At 46.6% G+C, this 9767-nt stretch overlaps 1 pseudogene; it reads left to right on the top strand.

Moving 5' to 3' along the window:
- Positions 1 to 7877: 7877 nt before the first annotated feature.
- LOC147978879 (uncharacterized) lies at positions 7878 to 9346 on the top strand (annotated as a pseudogene).
- The last annotated feature ends 421 nt before the right edge of the window (positions 9347 to 9767 follow it).

The raw sequence follows: 9767 nt of genomic DNA, 5'->3' as shown, positions 1-9767 counted from the left end.
CGGGTTAGATAAGGAAGAAAAAAGAATCCAATGTTAAATAGGGAAACAATATTTAAAAGAGTGTCATATAAGGAATTTTTTCTATATTTTTTTACCAGACCCTCTCCTTCCCGCTCGGTTTCCCAGCATAGTGGGACATTTCTATCTGGAGCCCCCTTCCATTAAAACGAGATGAACCCCACCTCACCTCGTCATGCCTTTCAATAGGGGATGGATCTTTTCATATTTACAATACAATAGAGTGGGTTAAAGTAACACATATTGTTGACACAAAACGACAAATAACTATAGATATCATTCTCAAAGGTCCATTCAACTTTGCAAATCTACACTGACATAGGAGGCGAGTGATAACATGAACGTATTCTTTGTCACCAATAAGCTCCACCTCCATCCCACAAACCATTTATTGCTAGAAGCGGTAATTGTCGGTCTTCGCTTCCCCATCCTTCCCTACATCTTCTACTCCTAGCCTCTTCGCCAACCAATTTCGTTGTCATCAACCAGCACCACGTTAACATCAGTGCGTTCATTAGTGGCGCCTTATCTTCTTATTGCTCCTTCCTCGCCAGATTTTAGTTCTCCTTCCTACTTATTTTCTAGAATACTCTTTCTTTATTTGTTTTCTCTTTATTTTTTGGAATACCGGTTTCTTCTCCAATATCATGGATCACTTGGTTGCTTTAGTTTCTTTTCCTTCTTGTTCTTGGAACACACTTTTTTTTCTACTATAGCATGAACCATCTAGCGAATGTTGTGTCGTGTTATCCCCGCTCGTGAATCTTTCAGCAACCTTTAGTGTGCGGACATCCTGCAGAGTATGGTCGGCATCCTTCTTAGTGAATGCTAGTTCACCCATGTTGCAAGCGCACGGTGACCGTTGTCCTTGTTGTCAAGCAGTCCTCGACCATGTCGCTGATATCCTGTTGATCGTCCTTGTCCACGAGCGCTTTCAAAACAATTCAGCGTGATTAACTGCTTAATTAATTAATTAATTAATTAATTACACAAATAATTAATGAACTACCTAATTCTCTGCATGCCTAATTAAGTGCCAACCAAATCAATTAATTATCTTCCCAATTGGGAATCCGTACTTCTAATTATATGTAGGCATAATTAACTCTCTACCTAATTAAGTAATTAATTGTTGACTCGGTTTCCGAATTGATTGGGTGAAAAAAATATCCTATTCAAGTGGCATAATTTATTGCACACATAATTAACTATCTACATAATTAATTTCATTGATGGTTTGATTTCCGAATTGATTCAATGCTCGACTTCCAAAATATTTTCGCTTAAATGATAGCTACGGACGATGAGGACGACTACCGAGTATTGTAGGACAGGTTTTTTTAACAGATATTTTAACATTTGAATAGTCACACTTGACTTGAGAATGTAGCATGTTTGACTCTTTGTATGGTTGGCAAGAACTATGATATGACTGCATATATGAGCGTGTATGTGGTGGTCTGACTCCTTGCCTTTCGCCATCGTCCTTGGCACCGTGATCGATGCCCTGGCATTGTCGAGCATCGCTCTGACGTCTGGCCCGGCCATGGCGTCCTCCATGGTGTCGCGCACGGTGCCCCCTCCACAGTGGCACGTGAACGTGTACGCTCGTAACAAAAAAATGTTAATTTTGTTATATTAAGAAACTTGTGATTGTCAATTGATAGTAGAGATAATGATAATAATAAATGGCATAGTGTGCAGTATTAGCGATTTGTTATTGAGAAATATCTGATTTTGTTTTGGAGAGTTATCGAGAAAAATCTTATGTCTGTCTTTTAGTAATGTCATCTCAAATATATAGTGTGATTTTTGAATTATTAATTATCTATTATTTATGTGATTGAACTAAAGCAAAACCTGCCAAAGAAAACACGAAACAAGATCTCCCTCTTTAATGAGATTTGTTTTTTTAATGCGAGGAAGAAAATCTAGTGAGAAGGGGTGGTGAGAGGCGAGATGAAAAAAATCGGACGAAAAATATCCAAATGAAAATAAACCATGGAGTATTTTTTAGGGGTAAATAAAGTTTCTTTTAGACAATCACGCGAAGCTTTATTCAAGTTGTCATAATGTTTACAAAAACAAAACCAAGATCATCGAGGTGCCCTAATCAAACATGGCGGCCCAGGAGCGAGGGGTAAATAAATTGAAGCTACCAACTCCGTAGAGATGAGTGGAGATGCTCACCAAACATCGTCCCGACCCAGCTAAATATAATAGTTTCCTTCCGGGCAAGTTACTTGTGGAATAATTATCTAAGTAAAATTACAGCTTTCCCTCTCGTTAGGGTTTCACATCCTCTCGGCGATGATCATCACCGTGCGTGGAGATCTCTTTCCCTACCTCTGATCGCTGAGTCCTCTTCGTCTAACGACGGGTGCGACGTTCTGGTTTCACTCCCTGTTCTGGGCGATGAGCTAGCGGCGACTGGTTGGTTAGGGTTAGGTCACAGCCCGGTAGAACTCATCTCCGGGCAAGGGAACAAGAAGATGGCGACTGAAGCTTTTGGATCGGGCGATCCGGATGATCTGGCAGCGATGATGAAGGAGTTGGGTCTCTCTGAGGAAGATTTAGATGATGTGGTGGTGGATCAGCAATTTGTGCCGCCCGAAGCGACCCGCTGGATGGCGGTGGCCAGGGTAAATATAGAGAAGCAGTATAGTCAGTTTTGGTTCTATAAAAAATATGTGTGCAGCCTGGAACCTTGCGCAGAAAGTCAACATCCGCCCTCTGGAGGACAATTTGTACACCCTCCAATTCACATGCTTGGGGGACTGGGAGCGAGTAATGGGGGACGGTCCATGGGTATTCTGAGGGGATGCTGTGGTTCTGGAACCGTATGATGGTTTCTCAAAGCCGTCTTTGATCAAGCTCGACAGGTTGGAAATTTGGGCTCAGATACACGACTTCCCAGAGGGATATGTATCCCAGATCCCACCGCTGGCCTCAAAGCTAGGGGAATTCATCTATGCCGAACCAGCCTCACATGACTTTGAAGGCAATTTTTATAGGGTCCAGGTCAAGATCGATGTGGGTAAGCCGCTGAAGAATGTTGTTTCACTCAAGGTGGGTGATAGAAGGATGATTTTCCGTGTGAAATATGAGCGTCTTCCGAACTGGTGTGCCATTTGCGGGAGACTTGGCCATTTGTATTAGGAACATGGAGATGGTGTGCATCCGCCGTCGGCGTTGGTCTTCAAGAACCTGAAGGCTGACTGGTTCAGAGGCGCGGGACCAGGACCTGGTGGAGCAAGGAATGGCAGCAAGGAGAAAGCCAAATCTGGGGGACAACAGACACGAAAAAGTTCTGATGCGGATGAACAGATGGTCGATGCAGAAGGAAACAGAAAATGCACACAAGTTTCAGATGCAATAGCCAGTATACTGGGCGGATACACGTTTAAACCGAAGGGAGGTGAGATCCTTGCCCTCCCTTCACCACAGGTCCCACTGAGCCCACCCCCAAAGCAGGACCCTAGGCGTGCTCGAAAGGAGACAACGGAGGACAAGGGGAACCAACTCCAGAGTAGCATCAAGAGATCAGGCATCGAAGTAGAAGCATCATCGGCGGACTCCTGAGAGGAGTACCGCTGGGGTACAATGAGTATCTTGAGTTGGAACTGCCAGGGCAAAGCCGCGACAGTCCGAGAACTTCGCAATTTAGCAAAGAAGTTTGTCCCTACTGTGCTTTGTATTGTCGAAACTCATCTAGATAGAGTTCGGGTAGAAAATTTAGCTAGTACTCTTGGTTTTGATAATTCGTTTGCTGTTAGTAGTCAGGGCCGGAGTGGAGGCCTTGGCATTTTCTGGAACAATCCAATAAAAGTTGAGATTTTGGGGTACTCGGTGTATCATATTGACTGCTCCATAGATGAACCAGGTCACGAGAATTGGCGTGCATCTTGTTTCTATGGGGAGGCACGCACACACCTGAGGCACCAAACATGGGACACCATGAAGGGAATAGCAAGTTTGAGTGAGCTCCCATGGGTGTGCATGGGTGATTTTAACGAAGTGCTACATCCAGATGAGCAAGAAGGCATAGGAGAGCGAAGCAATGCTCAAATTCAGGGTTTTCGTGAAGCTGTTGATGTTTGCATGTTGATGGATGTGGGCTATGAGGGCAATTTTTGGACCTTTGAGAAAAAAGTGACCGGTGGAAGCTATAAAAGGGTTAGGCTGGACCTGGCTCTAGTGTCATCCGAGCTTAGTGCACATTACCCGGAGGCAAACCTAAAACACTTAACAGCAGCCGGCTCCGACCACTGCCCGATCCTATTCAGCCTGAGAGGCGAGCAGGGGCGCCCGCCGGCAAAACCTCCATTCAGATACGAGGTTATGTGGGAATCACACGATTCATGGCGTGATACTATCGCCCAACAATGGAGCCAGGGGCAAGTTTCATTAACTATGGAGGGACTCAGGGAGAAGTTAAAAACAATTCAAGTAGTTTGGGTCGATGGAACAGGGAGACTTTTGGATGTGTCCGGAAGGAGATAAAGCACCTTTGCTCTGAGCTGCTCCGTTTGAGAGGGGAGCCAACCAGGGTGGGGCCGTCACATGCTGAGCTGAAAATTAATGAAAGGCTTGTTGAGCTATATCATCAGGAGGAGATTATGTGCAGGCAACGGTCATGCATAGAGTGGCTAGCGGTGGGAGACAAGAATACGAGGTTCTTCCACATGAGAGCTAGCATGCGGAGGAAGAAGAACATGATGAAAGCACTAGCTAACTCCCTGGGAGCCATGATTGATGACCAAGCAGTCCTAAAAGGTATGGTATCCGATTTCTATCAGAATCTTTACTCTTCTGAGGGCGTCACGAACATCGACCAAGTGTTACAACATGTCCCCGTCAAGGTCACATATGTTATGAATGAACAGCTCACTGCATCGTACACAAATGAAGAAGTGAAAACAGTGCTCTTCCAGATGTTTCCTACCAAGGCACCAGGGCCGGATGGATTTCCCGCTCACTTTTACCAACGGCACTGGGATCTATGTGGGGAGGAGGCCACTAAAGCGGTATTGAGAATTGTTCGAGGGGAGGAGAGTGCAGCATGTGTGAATGACACGGTCTTGGTTCTCATTCCGAAGGTGATCAATCCAACTTTTCTAACCCAGTCCGTGTAATGTCATTTACAAAATAGCCTCCAAGGTCGTTGTAAACAGGTTGAAAGTGGTGCTACCAGACATTATTTCTGAGGAGCAATCTACGTTCGTTTCGGGCAGACTCATAACTGATAACATCATATGTGCATATGAGTGTTTACATTTTATGAAATGAAGCAAGGCAAAGATGAATAGCTATTGTGCATTGAAGCTGGACATGATGAAAGCATACGACAGGTTGGAGTGGTCCTATCTCCAAGCAATTATGATCAAGCTCGGTTTCAACCAACAATGGGTGGATATAGTGATGGGGATGATCAGCTCCGTTTCATTCTCAGTTCAGTTTAATGGTGAGAGACTTGAGAATTTTTTGCCTTCTCAGGCATCTGACAGGGAGATCCGATCTCCCCCTACCTCTTCTTGATCGTAGCAGAGGGCCTTTCGTGCCTTTTAAAATCTAGTTCTCGATCTCACTCAGTGGGATCAATGTGGCACCCACAGCTCTGGCTGTTAACCACCTTCTCTTCGCCGATGATAGCCTGTTGTTGTTCAAGTCAAGTGTGGAGGGGGCGGTAGCTGTATCAAACCTACTGGATTTGTATTGCAATGCTTCCGGACAAAGGGTAAATCATGACAAATCCTCTATCTTTTTCAGCAAGGGGTGCCCGCAACCTCTAAGGGATAATATCAAGAACACTCTCAACGTATAAAATGAATCCTTGAGTGACCGATATTTGGGGGTGCCAACGGATGTGGGGCAGTCAAAGATGGGTACTTTCAGATATCTTCGAGACAGAGTCTAGGAGAAGGTGAAAGGCTGGATGGAAAAATTGTTATCAGCCGCGGGCAAGGAGGTACTCATAAAGGCGGTGGCCCAAGCTTTGCCGGTCTACTCTATGGCTTGTTTTAGGCTTCCCCATGGTCTATGTGAGAACATCACATCTATTATTCGCCAGTTCTGGTGGGGAAGCAAAGCGGGCAAGAGGAAGCCTAGCTGGGTGGCCTGGAATATCATGACGAGACCAAAACACTTGGGCGGTCTGGGATTCCGTGATATGGAGATTTTCAACCTTGCTTTTCTTGCCGACAAGCCTGGAGAGTACTTACTGAGCCTGCTTCTCTTAGTGCGAGAATTCTGAAAGCAGCTTACTTCCCGGAAACCACATTGCTGAATGCAGAACTTGGTGGGAGGCCGTCTCAGATCTGGAGGGCGGTCCTGGATAGTCGGGATATGCTAAGATTGGGGATAATCCGCAAAATTGGTAATGGACAATCTACACGCGTATGGAGCCATAATTGGTTACCAAGACAGGGCATGATGAGGCCTATTTCCTTGAGGATCCCATCGCCGCCGATCATGGTGTCTGAACTGATCTCTACAGCAACTGTCGCATGGAATGAAGCACTTGTCCGGTCTGTCTTTTTACCTATCGATGCGGAGGCAGTTCTCAGTATACCGCTCTGTACAAGAAATATTAGTGATTTTTGGGCATGGAGCGGGGAGAGGAAAGGTTTCTTCTCAGTTAAATCAGCATACAGACTGATCATGCATACCAAGATCGTAAGAGAGTCATGGATAGATGAGGAGGAAGGAACATCGGGGGCTGGACTTGAAAGCAATGCTTGGTCGGCGCTATGGAAGGTCAAACTTCCACCAAAGATTAAATTTTTCCTTTGGCGACTTGCAAGAAGCTCTATCCCGACAGCTGACGTGCTTGTTCACAGACACATCGGGGACTCGGCCGCCTGCAAGCTGTGTGGCGCCATGGACTTATGGAGACACATGATGCTTGATTGCACAAACGCCCGTTGTGTGTGGGCGCTCTCGGATGGTGAGCTAGTTGAGAAGATGTGTCAACATACCACCGAGGACCCACACGAGTGGTTATTTTCCCTGAATGAAGTACTTAATCCAGAGTAATTTATGAAGATGGCAACTACATTGTGGACAGTCTGGAGTGCAAATAGGAAAGCAGTTTATGATGATTTATACCAATCCCCCTTATCAACACACCTCTTCATACAGCGATACATTGCCGACTTCCAGATACAGACCAACATTGTGCCGACGAGAATTACCGACCAGCCACAACGTCCGAAACACTGGTTGAAGCCCCCGCACAATATGTCGAAGTTCAATGTGGATGCAGCAGTTGCAGAGAGGCGAGGGGTTGGAACCATTGCAGCTATAGCCAGAGATGAGGAAGGTACGTTCTTGGGAGCTTCTTCGCTGGGCTTCAGAGCGATTACCAACCCTGCTACCTTGGAAGCGTTGGCCGTGAGGGAGGCTTTGGCGCTGTCCGAGGATCTTCAACTTCAGTCTATCCTCGTGGCCTCATATTGCAAGGAGGTAATTGATAGTATCATGCAGAAGAATGGAGCGGAGTATGCAGCGATTGTGCATGAAATCATAGATTATTCTACTACTTTTATTTCTTGCAACTTTGTTCATGAGTTTAGGAGCTTCAATGTGGAGGCTCACAATTTAGCGAAGCATGCTTTGAATTTAGGGATGGGCTGCCGTGTGTGGTTAGGCCATCCCGGGAACCTCTCTTTCGTCCCAGTTCAACTGGTGACGACGTAACAAAGCTTCGTAAATTGTCTCAAAAAAAACTTGTGGAATAATTTCTTAAAAAAAACTTGTGGAATATAGAGAGTAGTAGTTAACCGTGCACCACCCCCCCCCCCCCCCCCCCCCCCCCCCTCGCCGCAGGCCGGAGAGAAAGAGCAAGTGCGTCTGCCGACATGCATGGCAAGCCTCTCCGCCGCATCGGCGAAGATTGTCCTGATCTCGCTACGCACAAGAGCGTTAGGCAGGACATATGCATCTTGCTCGATCGCATCCACGGTTTCTACGAGTCGGCGCTCGAACGGCTGCCGGCGGAGAGGATACCCTCGCTGACCACGCGCCTGCTCAAGGCCGGCGTTTGCTTCGGTTTCCTTGACCCGGTCTCCAACATCATCCAACACCATCTCCTACACGCCAAGCCCCGAGGACAAAATTAAGGAGGAAGAGGAAATCATCTCTAAGGTGAGGACCAACACAAAAGATGAACTAATCTTTCATATACCGCTGTACCCAGGGACGGTCGACTCCATGACCGTGGCACGGCGGTCGCTGGAGGGTCTTGTCACCTTCCTTTGCTTCCAGTACCGCTACTTGGAGAAAACAGAGGCACTGCGCTACCTGCGCCTGGCCGGAGGCGACCTGCTCGCCGCTGTAGGTCTCCTCGAGCAAGACCGTAACAGGAGCCCCGAGGAGCCCGTGTTCAATATCATGTCGCCTACCACCAAAATAGCCCTGGAGTGTGCTGCCCTGTCCGCGAGGCATCCCAAACCAGCAGTCCTGGTGGGCGTCTCGCTGTCATTGATGTCTCGGACGGTCAAGGTGTCCAAGATTCTTGGGGCACACTGCTGCTTACCCTCTGCAGCTGTCAAGCCCCTTGCCAAGCCGCTCAGGGCCTCGATTGATCTTGGTGCCGATAGAAAGAAGAAGAGAAAGAGGGGCGAGCTGACACCCAGGAACACAGAATCTGTTGAGTGGAGGCCGGGTATGGATGGAACATTCAGACACACACAGACTCTGAAGCTGCTGCTCCTCGGCAGGATCCATGGTTTCTACCTAGAGGCACTCGCGCTGCTGCCTAGGGATGGCCTGCGCAAGCTTCACCACTGCAGCCTCATCAAGGGCGGCTACTGCTATGGCCCCATGGATCCTGTCTCCAACATCATCCTCAACACCCTTTGGTATGGCACTGCATTCCCCACGCACCTTTTTTGGTGAGCATAGTGGGATAAACATTGTGCATCCATATTTTGGAACATATAATGGACGCTGCGATGATTTCCAAGAGATGGCTTCCGGAAGGCAAGATGTCCTAATTCAAACTATCATCAGTCGCTACGAGTTTCAAGTCGATGGTATGTTTACTCTGAAGGAGGACTGGATCTATTTTGATCCCAACATGGACGCAAAGATTGCCCAGATGAATCCTATTCCTGACTGGGCTAGGAAGGTGCGAGAATGGGGCAGAATCTTCTGACTTAGCTACAAATCCCCCCTTCGCCAAGTACGAGAATGGTGCCTGAGATGTGTGATAACAGTTTCATTTGAATTTAAAGTACTCTTTCCCTGTTGTTGATATCAAATTGTTATGGCGCTGTTAGAAGAAGGGTGCGAGAGGGCCAGCCGAGAGCCTTTTTGCCCACGGCCGGACAAGAGGGAAGGGATTTCCTTTTTAATTCTTACTTGATTAGATTGATACATCTCCTCTCTTTATATAGAGAGGTTTACTTGACTACCAAGCAAGACTTACTTGACCCCTAAGCAAACGATCCTTATCTCTAATTAATCCTAAGACTAAAGGGCTATACCGCTAGCCCAGGCCCATTAGCCCCATTACGTACTCTAACATAAATCATGTTCTAACATTCAACCTTTCACTAGATTTGATATAATGGGAGCTTTTGTAATAATTTGATTTTGATGAAATGGGAGCTTTTGCAGTAATTTGATGTTTGATGAAAATGCAGTTTGGATCTGGCATGGCTTTTTTACCACTGAAGATTTCTGTCAGAGTTGTCCATGGGCTGAAACAACGTCGGACAAGCAGCAACAAAAAAGTACAAATTTGC

The sequence above is a fragment of the Triticum urartu genome, chromosome 3A (assembly GCF_056163025.1).
Source record: "Triticum urartu cultivar PI428250 chromosome 3A, HENAU_Tu73, whole genome shotgun sequence".
Taxonomy (NCBI): Eukaryota; Viridiplantae; Streptophyta; class Magnoliopsida; order Poales; family Poaceae; genus Triticum; species Triticum urartu.
This window is presented reverse-complemented; position numbering and strand designations above follow the sequence as displayed.